Source organism: Myotis lucifugus, unplaced genomic scaffold, assembly GCF_000147115.1.
Source record: "Myotis lucifugus unplaced genomic scaffold, Myoluc2.0 scaffold_38, whole genome shotgun sequence".
NCBI classification, from domain to species: Eukaryota; Metazoa; Chordata; class Mammalia; order Chiroptera; family Vespertilionidae; genus Myotis; species Myotis lucifugus.
The window spans coordinates 2,796,294-2,811,152 of NW_005871086.1; the positions used below are offsets into that span (position 1 = coordinate 2,796,294).

At 40.2% G+C, this 14,859-nt stretch overlaps 1 protein-coding gene and 1 pseudogene across 1 annotated transcript in view; one reads left to right on the forward strand and one right to left on the reverse strand.

Annotated features, from left to right (window-relative positions):
* The window catches only part of LOC102442223, a 58,884-nt pseudogene extending 58,575 nt beyond the window's left edge, over window positions 1–309 (reverse strand).
* The window catches only part of AVEN (apoptosis and caspase activation inhibitor), a 123,944-nt gene that overhangs the window by 65,495 nt on the left and 43,590 nt on the right, over window positions 1–14,859 (forward strand). The gene's annotated exons all lie outside the window — the stretch shown is intronic.

Consider the following 14,859-nt stretch of genomic DNA (forward strand, 5'->3'; position numbering starts at 1 on the left):
CCAGAGATGAGCAGCAGTTTAGGCCCACTAAGGATCAGCACCCGAGCTTAGTAAGCCAGTGGGGACCCGCTGCTGCTTCCCCAAGGTCCTGGGAGCATGGAAGGCCGAGACCCGTGCTGATGTGCGGAGGCCATCCTGTGAGCCCAGGCCTCACCTCAGTGGCAGCCCCGCCTCCGGTACCACATGGTCAGCGACCTTGCCAAGTGACAGCAGGTGTAGACTCAGAGTCCGAGTCCTAATGCTCACCTTCTCATGGCAAAGGGCCTCACCTGCCATGCGGTCCTCGGTCCTCCGTGCACTTGTTCCCATCGTTACCCCCTTTCCCAGTGACCCTTGTCATTGTTCCTCAGTCTTGTTCTTCCAACACCCTGACCGTCTAGGTCAGTGGTTCTCAACCTTCTGGCCCTTTAAACACATTTCCTCATGTTGTGACCCAACCATAAAATTATCTTTGTTGCTACTTCATAACTGTAATGTTGCTACTGTTATGAATCGTAATATAAATATCTGAGATGCAGGATGGTCTTAGGCGACCCCTGTGAAAGGGTCGTTTGACCGCCAAAGGGGTCGAGACCCACAGGTTGAGAACCGCTGGTCTAGGTCAAGCATGTCAAACTCAGTCCGCAGCCCGCATGCCTCGTTTATTTGGCCCGTGTTAGCCTGAGTTCGACATGCTTGTTCTAGGACAGTGATGGCGAACCTTTTGAGCTCGGCGTGTCAGCATTTTGAAAAACCCTAACTTAACTCTGGTGCTGTGTCACATATAGAAATTTTTTGATATTTGCAACCATAGTAAAACAAAGACTTATATTTTTGATATTTATTTTATATATTTAAATGCCATTTAACAAAGAAAAATCAACCAAAAAAATAAGTTCAGAAGTGACACACGTGTTATAGGTTCGCCATCACTGTTCTAGGAGTTTTATGGTTTTGAGTCTTACATTTAAGTCTTTAATCCATTTGAGTTTATTTTTGTATATAGTATAAGAAGGTGGTCTAGTTTCTTTCTTTTTTGTTGCATGTATCTGTACCATTTTCCTCCCACCATTTATTGAATAGACTGTCTTTTTCCCCATTGTATGTCCTTGCCTCCTTTGTCAAATATTAATTGACCATAAAGGCCTGGGTTTATTTCTGGGCTCTATATTCTGTTTCATGTCTGTTTTTATGCCAGGACCATGCTGTTTTGTTTAAGGTGGCCTTGTAGTATAGTTTGATATCAGGTAGCATGATTCTGCCAACTTTGTTTTTCTTTCTCAAGATTGCTATGGCTATTTGGGGTCTTTTGTGATTCCATATAAATTTTTGGATTATTCTAGTTCTGAGAAATACACCACTGGTATTTTGATGGGGATTGCTTTGCATCTATAGATTGCTTTGGGTAGTATGGACATTTTAATGATAATTCTTCCTATCCATGAGCACAGTATATTCTTCCATTAATTTGTATCTTCTTTAATTTCTTCCTTCAGTGTCTTATAAATTTCCGAGTATATATTTTTTGACTCTTACTAAATTTATTCATAGGTATTTTTTGATGCAATTGTACTTTGTAGACAAGTGTTCAACAATAGCTATAAATGCAAAACATGGTAAGAAGGGTGAGAGACTAGGTTAGATGCTATTAAACCAATTAATTCAGCAAGATTCTTCTGATTAATTAGTCTTTTAAGAGTCAGATTTAAAAACTGTAATTGTGAGGAATAGAGATGGCTGTTAACTAGTAGGAATGAATGCTTCCATATACTTATCAAAGGAGTACAGATTAAATTGGTTAAAAGTAAATTACCCTTTTCCAAATCATTAAACTAGAAGATAATATTCAATATTGATAAAGGTATAGTGTGAGAGACAGTGTGATTATGTAGTTAATGGCAATGCAAAATTGACAGAAATGTAAGGAAACATTATGATAATATTTTTCCAGATATATAAAAAAGTTTTTTCTCCCTTCTGATAACTTTACTGTTCTGAATCTTTCATAAAGAAGTAGAGGATCAAACTGGTTTGGCTCAGTGGATAGAGCATCAGCCTGCGGACTCAAGGGTCCCCGGTTCGATTCCGGTCAAAAGCATGTACCTTGGTTGCGGGCACATCCCCAGTGGGGAGTGTGCAGGAGGCAGCTGATCAATGTTTCTCTCTCATTGATGTTTCTAACTTTCTATCCCTCTCCCTTCCTCTCTGTAAAAAATCAATAAAATATATTAAAAAGAAAATAAATCATTTGCCCTAATTGGTTTGGCTCAATGGATAGAGCATCAGCCTGTGGACTCAAGGGTCCCGGGTTCGATTCCGGTCAAGGGCATGTACCTTGGTTGCAGGCACATCCCCAGTGGGGACTGTGCAGGAGTCAGCTGATCGATGTTTCTCTCTCATCGATGTTTCTAACTCTCTATCCCTCTCCCTTTCTCTCTGTAAAAAATCAATAAAATATATTTAAAAAAAAGAAGTAGAGGATCAGATAAAGATTTCTGCATAAGAAAGTTAATTCAATCATCATTTATAATGAAAAATAGGAAACCCTCTAAATTTCAACCAACATTGGAACAGTTAAGTTGTGTGGTAATCCCAAGAGGGAATATTATACAACCATTAAATTTGGGTCACAGAAGAATATATGGTAACTTTGGACACACTTGTGATTCAATATTGATTTTAAATGTATACTAAAACGCATGCAATTTGGGTAAAATTGTTAACTCAGGACATCATGATGAAAATAAAATGAGGATTTATCTCAGGATGGTTAAATAACAGGTAATTTGAGGTTTCTGTAAATATTCTATAGAAATTTAAAAAGTTCTTACTTTTACTTTTATAATTAGAAAAAATGTTATTTAAAATGAACAGCTGTTCTCCCCTGTAATCTGTGCACCCCATCGTGGGCTCACTAATGGCCTGGCGTCACAGGCAGCCAACAAAGGTAGTGGTTTGCCTGCACTGAGTCCAGCCTGGCACGAGTTAGGTATTCTATTCATGTTTCTAGGTTTGAAATGAATCTCTAGGGAGGTTAGACCTAATTACTTTGTCTCTTTCTGTCAGTAGCCTAAAGAGAACAGGAACCTTAATGTAGAGTGTCACTTTGTTAAAAACTAAAATTCAATGTGAAAAGTTATGGTCACAATAAGTGGCTGAAGCTAGACTTTGTAGGAAAGCATTCAAAAATCATCAAGGGCAAACATAAATTTAGTGATTGAAAATTGAGAGATGAGGAAGTATATTGAGAAAATGAATCATCAAACATTTATTATCTTTTATGTACTTGCCACTGTGCTAGAAGATCCAAAGGTGAATCAGATGTAGCCCTTGTCCTCAAGCTCACAGTCCAGTGAGTCAGAAGGACATACTCACAAGTGAGTCATTAGGAAGGCAGGTGACAAGTCCTCTAGCAGAGTGATGACTAGGCTGTGTGGTCTCAGAAGAGGGCTGCTAATTCATGCTAGGGTGGGCGAAAGGTATGAAGGGTATGATGAAGGGAGATGATGGTTAATCTTAAAGTGTATTAGATGAAGAAGAATAGGGGACAGATATTCTAGAGAGAAGGGACAGCAAGAGCCAGGGCATGGAGTAGAGAGACATCCCAGTAAATTGGAGGGTGAGGGGGCGTGCCTGTTACTAGAGTGTGAGGGGGCGTGTCTGTTACTAGAATGTGAAGTGGCAGGTAGGGGTCAGGCTGAGGAGGTAGGCAGAGAGCAGACAACAGTGCCCTCCATCCTGTCCTTAAGATTTTAGACTTTATTTTCTACATAGTGGCCGTTCAGGGGTTTAAAACAAAGAGTAACCGTGAGATTTGCAAATTAGGAAGACTCTGGTGGAATATATGGCATGTGGCTAGAGGTACAATTCTAAAGGAGAAAGAGCAAGCAGTTAATGGCCGTTGAAGTAAACAGGACCGGGAGGAGGATAAAGATCATAGCAGGATTGGTAAGAGTAGGAAGGAAAAATCAAGTATGTATGTTTTAATACTAGTTTGTTAAAAAATTTCTTGCATCTGTGTATACACATACACACACACAAATAACTGTAAAGTAAGAACCTTATTAAGACTATGACATCACCAATGTTAATTATCTTTAGGTAGTAGGAATTTTTTTCTTTGTGTTTTTCATGTATTTTGCTTTGAACATGGATTACTTTTATCATCAGAAAAGGAACATGGCCTTTTAAAAATAGTGGGAGAAAAAATAAAAGAGTACTGGGATTAAGATATAAATCAGATTTAGGGATGAGACTGCTATAAGAAGGAACACTATAAGGTATTGACCAATAAATATATAAATATATAAATATATAAATATATAAATATATAAATATATAAATAAATAAATATATATATATATATACATATATATATATATATATATATATATATATATCTATATATAATAAAAGGACTAAGAGAGGTAAGGCAGGCACAAAGAGACAAATACTGTATGATCCCATTATATGAGGTTTCTAGAGTAATCCAGCTCAGAGAAACAGAAAGGAGAATGGTGTTTGCCAGAGACAGGATGTGGGGATGGGGTGGGTTGGAGTTGGGGATGGAGAGTTGTTTAATGGGTACCCTTCCCCCAAAAAGAATGTAAAATATCTCAATAATTTTATATTGATTTTATATATGATTTTTATAATAATCTACAGGAATAAAAGACAAAGATGCAAATTAACTGTACCTTTGTGATGCCCACCAGCTAATCAGGAGTGAGTATGCAAATTAACCCAACAAAGGGTTAGTTTGCATACGCAGGCGCCGAGTGGCCGGGGGTGGGGTTGGATGCTTGCCATGGTGACGACGCAGGTGTTCTGCACCGCCCCAGCCGCTCCGGGTCTCTGGGCAGCATGGGAAGGTGGAAAGGCGGCTCCGGCAGGAGCGAAAGCCAGTGCCGGCAGCCAGGGGAAGGAAATTCCCATTCTTGCACAATCATCGTGCATCAGGCCTCTAGTTTTATATATTTTATATATTATAATATTTTGGAGATATTTAGTTGAATAAAATATATTAGTATTAACTGTACTTGTTTCTATTTTTTTATAATATGGCTAGAAAATTAAAAATTACATGCATGGTGCCAGTTATTCAACAATGCTGCTGTCAAGAAAAATTTCAAATATAGATCAACTTTTTAAAATGAGCTAAACTATAGTATCTAGAACTACATTGGGTGATAAAACTTTAATTGTTTAAAGTATTACATATGTCTCCTTTTTCCCCAGTTGACCTCCTCCCCCCCCCCCCCCCCGAAAAAACTATTTTTTAAAACATAGGAAGTAATTACTACAAACTGAGGGCAGTGGTTACTAATAGGGGAAGGACCTGGCTGTGAATGGGCTGGAGCAGAAGAAGATTCCTGCTGCACCAGGGTCTATTTCTTGACCCAGGTGGTGACTGCAGAGGTATTTACCTCTCTTAAGCACATCCAGTTATCCCAGATTTGGCCAGTTGGAAGCCCCTTTAGCTAGCTGTTCTTCTCTACTTGTGACATACCTGATAATTTTTTTGTTTCTTCCTTACTTTCTCGCATTCAGGATGTTCCAAATTCATCTTGTACCTGCTCTGTCCCAATCCTGGAATTGGCCATTTCTCTCAGGATCCTAGTTCTTTTTTGTTCTAATAGTTTTAAAGACCAAGATATGGGCACTAGGTCATACATTGTTCCTGGGGTGTCTTTGCTAAGTGGCCAGAGCTAGAAAATAGATATATGTGTGTGTACACGTATATACATATATTGATACATACATGCATATGAGCATACACACATATGCATGTATACATCTCTACATACATATATAGCATATATTTTTGTAATCATGAATTCACACCAGTACTTCCAATTCCAGTCTATCCCCATGGGTTCTTTCTTGCTTTTCTCTCTTCCATACTTACATGTTCCTCCCCACAGAATGAGAACCCTGACACTCGGCGATATCAACCCATTCACTTATTTGCACAGTGCTGTAATTCATCTAGTATAGTTTCCGCCACTACACAAAACAAACCTACTAGAAAGAGTTCAGGATTTGTTGGCTATTTTGCCCCCACAATTCAGAGACACAGTCAAATATGGTGTTTATCAATTTTTTGAATTAGTTCTTTCTCCCACCCTCCTTCAGTGTGGTTATATATAGAATTTGTTTAAAATACAAAGGAGTATGTTTGTTTATTTTGGTTTTAGGTGTTTCTTTCTCTACTTGCTTTTACTGATTTAATTTTCTATCTATCTATCTATCTATCTATCTATCAATCAATCAATCATCTATCTGCCTACATACCTACCTACCTACCTATCTATCTAATTAACTAATGAAGGAACATTGCCATCTTTAAAAGTTAATACTATACAAGACACACCCAGGAAAGTGTCACATCCCCTCCTATGTCTCTCCCAACCCACTTCCCCTAACCCTTGTAGGCAATTTCCGTGACTGTTTTCTAGCTTATCCTTCTTATGTTTCCTTTTGTAAGAATACTTCTCCTCACATACTGTGTCCAGAATAGGCAAATCTATAGAAACTGAAAGTAGATACATGGTTACCTAGGGGGTAGGGAGGTTGAGGTCAATGAGGAGCTAATGGGCACAGAGTTTCTTTCTGGGATGATGAAAATGTTCTAAAATTGTGGTAATGGTTGCAAAACTCTAAAGGTACTAAAAACCATTGAATGTGAGTTGTGCACTTTAAATGGTGAGTTGTATGGTATGTGACTTACATTTCAATAAAGTAATTATTTTTTTAAAAAGGTAGCATGTCTCAGTACTTTGCTTATTTTATATCTAACTAACTGTATCTCCTGGAAATCACTTCCCATCACTTCATAGAGATCCTTTGCTCTTTTCAATAGCTTCTTAGTTCTTCATTGTGTGGATATAAAATAGTTTATTCAGCTGACATCCTGTTCTTGGATTTAGCTGGTTTTCAGTTGTTTTCGATTATAAATGGACCACAGTGAATAACCATGTGCACCTGCACTCTCCCGCTCGCTGTTGGAGGGTTACCTCCAGGGTGCATTCCTAGAAGTGGGGTTGCGGGGCAAAGGGAAAATGCATGTGTAGTTAGTAGGTAATGCCGCTTTTCCTCCATAGAGGGGGTCTCATTTCGCAATGAGTGAGTGACTGTCTCCCTATAACCTTACCAACAGAGTATATCATCAAGCTTTTCCATTTTTGTCAATATGATGGCTGGAAAATAGTATTTCATTATGTTTCAGACTTGCATTTCTCTTATTGTGTGTCAAATTGAATATCTTTTAATATTTTAAAGACCATTTTTATATCTTTTTGTGAATCACCTTTTCATGTTTTTGTTTTTTTTTTGCCTGTTTTTCTGTAAATTTTTTTCTTGTTCTTCTGCCATTTAAAAAAGCTCTCTGTGCCTGGCTGGTGTTGCTCAGTGGTTGAGCATTGACCTTTGAGCTAGGAAGTCATGGTGTGATTCTGGGTCAGGGCACATGCCCGAGTTTCAGGCACCATCCCCAATAGGGGGCATGCAGGAGGCAGTTGATCAGTGATTCTCATCATTGATGTATCCTGTCTTTTGCTCCCTCTTCCTTCCTCTCTGAAATAAATAAAAATATATTTTAGAAAGCTCTTTGAGAGGTATTTACCCTTTTTCTCTGTTGTATGTTGCAAATATTTTCTCACAGCTTGTCTTTTTGACTTTGCTTATGCAAAAGTTTTAATTTTTAGCCAAATTATCATTTTTCATATCTAGATTTTAAATCATATTTAGAAAGCTTTTCCGTATACTCATGTTAAAGAGGAACTCGCCAATACAGTATTTTCTTCTAGTACTTGTTGAGTTTCGTATTTTATATTTAGATCTCTGATGCATTTGGAGTTTATTCTGCATAGTTAGAAATACCTAATTTTATCTTTTTCCAAATAGCTATTCAGGTGTACCAATCCTATGTATTAAAAAGGTTGTCTTTATCTCAGTGGTTTGAGATATATCTCTAACATATGCAAGATATGGGTCTATTTCTGGACTTTATGTCCCATTGGAATCTCTGTATCCATGTACTTACACACTGTTTTAATCAGAGAGGTTTTTAAATGTGTTTTGATATTTCTCATGGTTCTTCCTTTTCAATGTGTCCCTATCTGTTCTTGTGTGTTTATTTTTACATTGGACTTTATGAAGAACAACTATAAGCCAGTCAGAGAAAGACAAGTACCATATGATTTCACTCATATGTGGAATCTAATGAACAAAATGAACTAACAAGCAAAATAGAGATACTCATAGGTAGAGAGCAAGTTGATAGCTTTGGTTGAGTGGGGGTGGGTGGGCTCTGGGCTGGGGTGGTGGTGGTGGTGGTGGAGGGATTGAGGAAAAACAGAAAAAAAAAGAGAAGAAAAAAAACTCATGGACTCAGACAATAGTGTGGGGATTGCTGTGGGGAGAGCTGGTGGGGGAAGTGGAGGGGGGTATGGGGGATAAATGGTGATGGAAGGAGACTTGACTTGTGGTGGTGAACACACAATACAGATGATGTGTTGTGGAATTGTGCACCTGAAACCTATATAATTTTGTTAAGCAGTGTCACCCCAATACATTCAATAAAAAGAAAACAAAAAGAATGACTATAAATCTACTCTAAAAGAGCTCATTGCTATCTTGGGGGATTCCATTAAATTTTACATTAACTAAGGAAGAACTGACATTTCTTTCCTACTCCTCAAATCTATATATATAAAAGCCTAAGCGACCAAATGACCAGTTTACCAGTCGCTATGATGCACACTGACCACCAGGGGGCAGATGCTTAATGCAGGAGCTACCCCCGGTGGTCAGTGCACTCCCACATCGGGAGCACTACTCAGTTGACTGACGGGTGCCAGACGCAGGGCTCATGGTTGGCCGCAGCCTGGAGACAGCAGCAGAGCGGCAGCGAGCTTACCAAGCTGCAGTGGCAGCAGGTGCAGAGCGGCCGGGATGAGCAGGAGAGGCAGGCAGGAGTGGCAGGCAGTGATGGACTGCCAGTTTTGGCCCTATCTCCACAGGCCACGGCAAGGGGCCCCAATGGTGCACGAATCTGTGCACCGGGCCTCTAGTGTAAGTATAATTCATTCACCTCCGCCCCACACTTTGTGTGATTGTTTACTTCCACATACGCTGTGGACCCTACCTTACAATGTTGTTATTTTTGTTTTATCATTAGTTATCTTTTCAGGAAATTAAGAGAGAAGAAGAAAGATGGTCTTTTGTATCTACTCACATATTCACCATTTCTAGTGCAAGTCACCTTTTCATTTGTTCAAGTCTAGGTTGGTGTTCTAGAAGTGGTGGAGAGGACAGTCTTACCTTGTTTCTGATTTTATTTTTGGTCATTTTATTTTGACTCAGTGGGCTGATTTTCAGTTTCACAGGCAATGTATACACTTTAATGATAGAAGTAATTTGTGTATGAGAGTTACCACCACATTAGATCTCATGTCAGGTTCGCTGTATTTGCCACTTGGCATATTGCTAGTCACTCTATCATGGGGCTTAGGAAATACTGCAAGGTAATTTTAATATTAGGTGAAGCAAAACATAATTAGGAATACAAATCTGCACAAATCCCCTGATGTTCCGTAATGTGCAGTGCAGTCCCAAATTAATGATGTTTTGGTTGTCTCTATTATCTTCTTCATTAAGAGAACAATTGTAGTGTTGAATACTTGGGAATTAGTGTTGTTTGGAACCTGCATGCATATTTCTAGTCTCTTTAAAACCAAATCGGTTTAAAAGTTTCACATTTGGTTTCAGACTTTGTTTAAAAGCAGCCATGGCTATGGTTGAGGCAGGATAGTAAGAAGCTAGGAACATTCCCTGGCAAGTGGAATGTGGAAACTGAGACAGACAGCTGAACAAACTGGCTGAGCAATTGGCAGCCAGGTACAGAAGGTCACAGGGCAGAAAGCTCAGGGTGCCTAGCAAGGGGCAAAACTGGTGCCAGACCTTACTCCCAGGGTGGCCTTTTCTCTCCTGGCATATTGCTGGTTTTTCGGTTTAGACTCCCTGACTTTTCACATTGCTGGTTATGCAGTTTAGACCCCCTGACCTTTCCTCCCTAGAGATAGCATCCGGGCATCAGTTATATTTCAGCTCCAGGCCCAGAAAAGGCGCAAAACCAGGCAGGTGATGCCAGAAACAGCTGCAGCGATTAATGACCCTGGTGCTGACCAATCAATGGGAACCACAACACTGAAAGGGCACACGTGGGAAAGCTGGTGAATATTCTATTGAGATTTCCTCTAAGACCACCACTGAACGCCCAGCCTTTAGAAACCTTCAAAACAAAGGGCCCTGCACTGCTCTCCCTCCTGGGAGCACACCTGTGCCTTTCCCTTCCCACCCTTCTTCCCCCATAGGTGTTCGTCTCCTAAATTCTGTGTCCCCACGAGACTTGCAACCAGGGGAACAATGGGCAGCAGCAGCTTGTTCCAGGCTAACCCCCTGAACCTGTCCCCCAGGCCCTCTTTTCTCTGACTCTCCAGTGAGCTAACAGCAGCCCCAGTTTGGCTCACTTCTTTCCCATAATGTCTCTAGGGAGGCAAAGCAGCCCCACCTCGTCTCTCTTCTGTTGCTTCTTCTATTCCAGTGGTTCTCAACCTGTGGGTCATGACCCCTTTGGCGGTCAAACGACCCTTTCACAGGGGTCGCCTAAGACCATTCTGCATATCAGATATTTACATTACAGTTATGAAGTAGCAATGAAAATAATTTTATGGTTGGGTCACAACATGAGGAACTGTATTTAAAGGGCCAGAAGGTTGAGAACCACTGTTCTATTCTAAGCCCTTCCTTGTTTCACTGTCTCCAGCTTTAATAAATGTACTCTCAAAATCACCTGGAGTCATATTGTGAAATCTTTCCTGCAGGAAGTTAAGAACCCACACACTAAAGGCTGGCCCCTTTCTAGTAACACTGTGTTTGTTAAAGTCTCTTTATATCTTTTTTCCTATTATGTCTTTTACATGAGAATCTTTAAACAATGTATCCTTATCTACACTAATAAAAGAGAAAGATGCAAATTGACCGTATCTTCGCGATGCCCACCAGCCAATCAGGAGTGAGTATGCAAATTAACCCAACAAAGATGGTGGGTTAATTTGCATACGCAGGCGCCAAGTGGCCGGGGGCAGGGTGGGACGCAGGTGTTCCACACTGCCCCAGCTGCTCTGGGACTCTGGGCAGTGTGGGAAGGCGGAAAGGCAGCTCCGGGCCAGAGCAAAGGCGTGCCAGCAGCCAAGGGAAGGAAGGCCCATTCTTGCACGAGTCTTCGTGCATTGGGCCTCTAGTCTATAAATAAGTGTTTGATTTTCACTAATGAATATTAGAAAGTTCTCACCAAATATGGATTTTAGTCACTGGCCTAAAGAAACTCAGTTTCCCCCTTTGCCATCCGTGGGAGTGTAGTGCACATGAGTGCCATATGTCACCAGTCTGGTTGTGATGATTGATTTGTTCAATTCCCAGTGAAAGACAGGCTTATCCCTTCCTAGAGACCATGGGAGAGCTGAGATTAGAGCAGCTAAGCATTTCAAATGGGCAGAACTTCAACTAAAGCGCCCTATTTGAGAGGGATTAAGTTACACGTTGATGGAAATCTGGACTTGGTGATGTTTTATAATGTACTTTTCTCTTATACCAAGAATTGTCCTTAACATTATAGGAAATAATTTTATGATAAATCTCATTTAGATGCCCATATTTAAGTAACTTTTTAAATGAATATTTTACATCTCTCAATTTTATTAAAAACTTCTCATAAACCTAATTTTAATGACTATTCCATAAATGATACTTATATATTAAGCAAAAACTACCATATGATGTAGAATGCCTTCCAACTATGTATTATCTTTGTAAAACAGAGAGTATGTAGGGAGCACTGGCATTTATATGGTTCTTCTAAAATACAGACATGTGTTCTTTCCCTTAAACTTGACAATAGATCTATGCAGTAGATAGTATTAATTCTTATTTTACATATGAGAAAGTTAACAGATTAAATAACTTTCCTAAGGTCACAGAGCTAATGGGTTGTGGAGCTGAGCTTAGACACACGTCTCTTTGACTTCTGTTATCTGATGCCCGTTCTGAAGATCCACAGGTAATTTACATATGCAAGAAGTTTGTAGGTGACACACATCTTTCCTGAAGGCTAACATTTCTTCCCTTTCCCCTCATCAAATTCAGTTATTGGAAAGTCCAGCATAAAAACAGTGAATAGACTTGCATTTCGCTTCCTCCCTCCCTCCCTCTCTCTCTGTCTCTGAAAGTTCTTGTGTCCGAACATCTCTCTCTCTATGTGTAACTCAGAAGAAACAAAGTCAGCCTGTAAATAACGTGAAATTTACTGATGATTCGTAATTGTTATTGCAATGGTGTGTGTAATTTTTAACAAATTAGATTTCCATCTTTTCATATTGCCAATTGGATGAATACACAGTGATTTGTCAGTGTTTACATACTATATGCTTTTATTTTCAGAGCTCTGTATTATTAACCATTGTGTGTAGCTCTTCAATGGTCTCAGCTTATGGCTCAGAAATTATTTTATAAATCCTTGCCCTTAGATTTCAAATGTAATTTATGCTTTTAACAAAGAGTTCTTCTCCCACTTGGCTTGCTGTACTAAATGTGTACCTCTTTTTCCAGAGATTGCATTATTTCTAAAAGTCACTTTTAATGAAAAGTGTCTAGTGCCATGTGAAAGGCTATATAAAATATTTTATCCTTTAAATGCAACTCATTAAAGAGAAAAGGGAAGAAATTAATGCATAGATGAAAACAGCCGAGGGGGGGAGGGTGCTGTTGATTTTGTTGTGCTTGCTGTGGATTCTCTTCCTTTGCTGAGAGGCAGGGGCGCTCCCTGGTCTGGGGAACAAGCTGTAACATGGAGTTGGGTTGACCAGTGTGGCATCGGCATAGAGGTGGTTTTGATCCTGGGCCTGGTGAGAAAAAGTGGAGATGCCGGAGTGTGTCCCGAGAATAGGAAACATTTATTTCATATCTATAAATATTTTTGAGAGAAGATTTTAATGAGTTGGATTCAGTGCACTTTAGTTCTTGGAACTATTCTCACTGTTTTCGATTCTCCCTTCTAATTCAATGTTGAGTCACAGCAATTCATTGGTTTAAAGTTGCTTTTCTTGCAAAGAGCTCAAAGCACTTCCATAGGGAATATCTGTGATCTTGGTGTCTGCCCAGAAGTGGGCAGATGGAGAGTTGAAGTGACAGGTAGAGCTACCTTGTGTCTACCGGCCAGACCTCAGAAAACGTCCATTCCCTGGCAGGTCTGCCCCTGCAGGAGTAAATGCCTTGGTCCAGCCGCAAATGTTCCTGTTATTCCAGCCTCACCAGCATGTCCTATTAGACAGAAATCCTGGCATAATGAGCAAGGCTCCCTCGGGTGAGTTGGGCATTTTATGAGCTGCAGTCTCTCTCCCTGTCACTTTCTAGATCCTAGAGCAGAAATTCCCCGAGTGCTCTGTGAGAGAGGAAGCCTGTGCCCAACATCGCTTAGCCCGGGGCTAAGTGAATGCGCACGAATGCCGCTGAAATTGGCATCGGGTCGCAGTTACTTTGCCCACTTTTTGCCTCTGTGGCCAGTGTTCTTCCAGCAGCAGGACAGAGCCTGGCAGGTATTGTGTCTGGAGTAAATGTGTTGGCTTTGTGTTGTTTTCATTTCTCTTTTGTTCTTTCCCGCTGGTGATTTCTAAGTAGATACTTTAATAATTGTGGGGCAAAGTTCACGGCTACCTCACTGCTGCTGCCTTGTCTGTTTTTAACGCTCCCTTTTGCTCCCATGGATGGGTCTCGGAGGAAGGGAAGGAGTGTGTGCCATCCATAGGTGCCAAGGGGACCCCCACAACAGACTCATTTTGATAGGCAGTACCTTGCTTACTAAGCAGATGTTTTAATGCTTAAAAAGAGTCCTAGATAAATGCCAAGTTATGGTGTTTATAATTTTAATACCTGGTGGATTTAGTAAGTTTAGTCTTTCCAAAGTTCTTTTGATTTTAAACATTTGAAAAATGAAATACATAAATGTTTTTTCACTGGTGGATTGATGGGGGACAGAAATATAGCAGACACTTTTAGCATCTAATCAAATTTTTTTACTTCCAAAACTAAACTGCTAATTCCAAGGACCGGTGTGCTGACAGTGCCTACAATTAAGAAATTCTCCTCTTTGTCTACACGATTTTATGTCTTACAGCAAACGTTATTGTTAACAGAAAGAAGAGAGTCCTGCTTTCTTATTCAAACCTTGAATAGTAACGTATCAGTATTTATGCACATTACTGTTGGTGCATCAGTATAGCATAAAATCACTGTAATAGCAAATGGGCAAATAGTGCATTCACATGAGGGCCCTTAAGTTTCTTTGCCCCCTGCATGTTTTACTTTGCTTTGTTCTCTGAATTGCCAGCCTTTAACCTAGCTTTCTGCCTCTCTCCAAGGTAGTAGGCACAAAACGTCACCTTTGTTCTGGGTGTGGAAGGAAAGATGTTTCTGCTCCACACCTTCCCGAGAAACCTGGGTTTCTGCAGAATGGCACAGTAAAAGAACAGGGCTTAAGGGAAAAATAGGGGTCAGAGCTGGCCCCTCAGAGACTCAGTAACTTTGTAAACTGATCACTAACAAGCTCAAGCACCCAAACAGTACCTAGTAATTAGGGAGATAATCGGAGGGAAACTGGTCATGCTTCAAACCCCCATTTTGTCACTCAGACCCATGTGACCGCTGTCCTCTTGGATGGTTTCTCCTTTCCCAGCAGCAGTCCCCTGCATGAGCCAAGAGTTAGACCTTCTGTAGTTTTGTCCATTAACTGGATGATATATGTTTTTTAAAACATTGATCTGT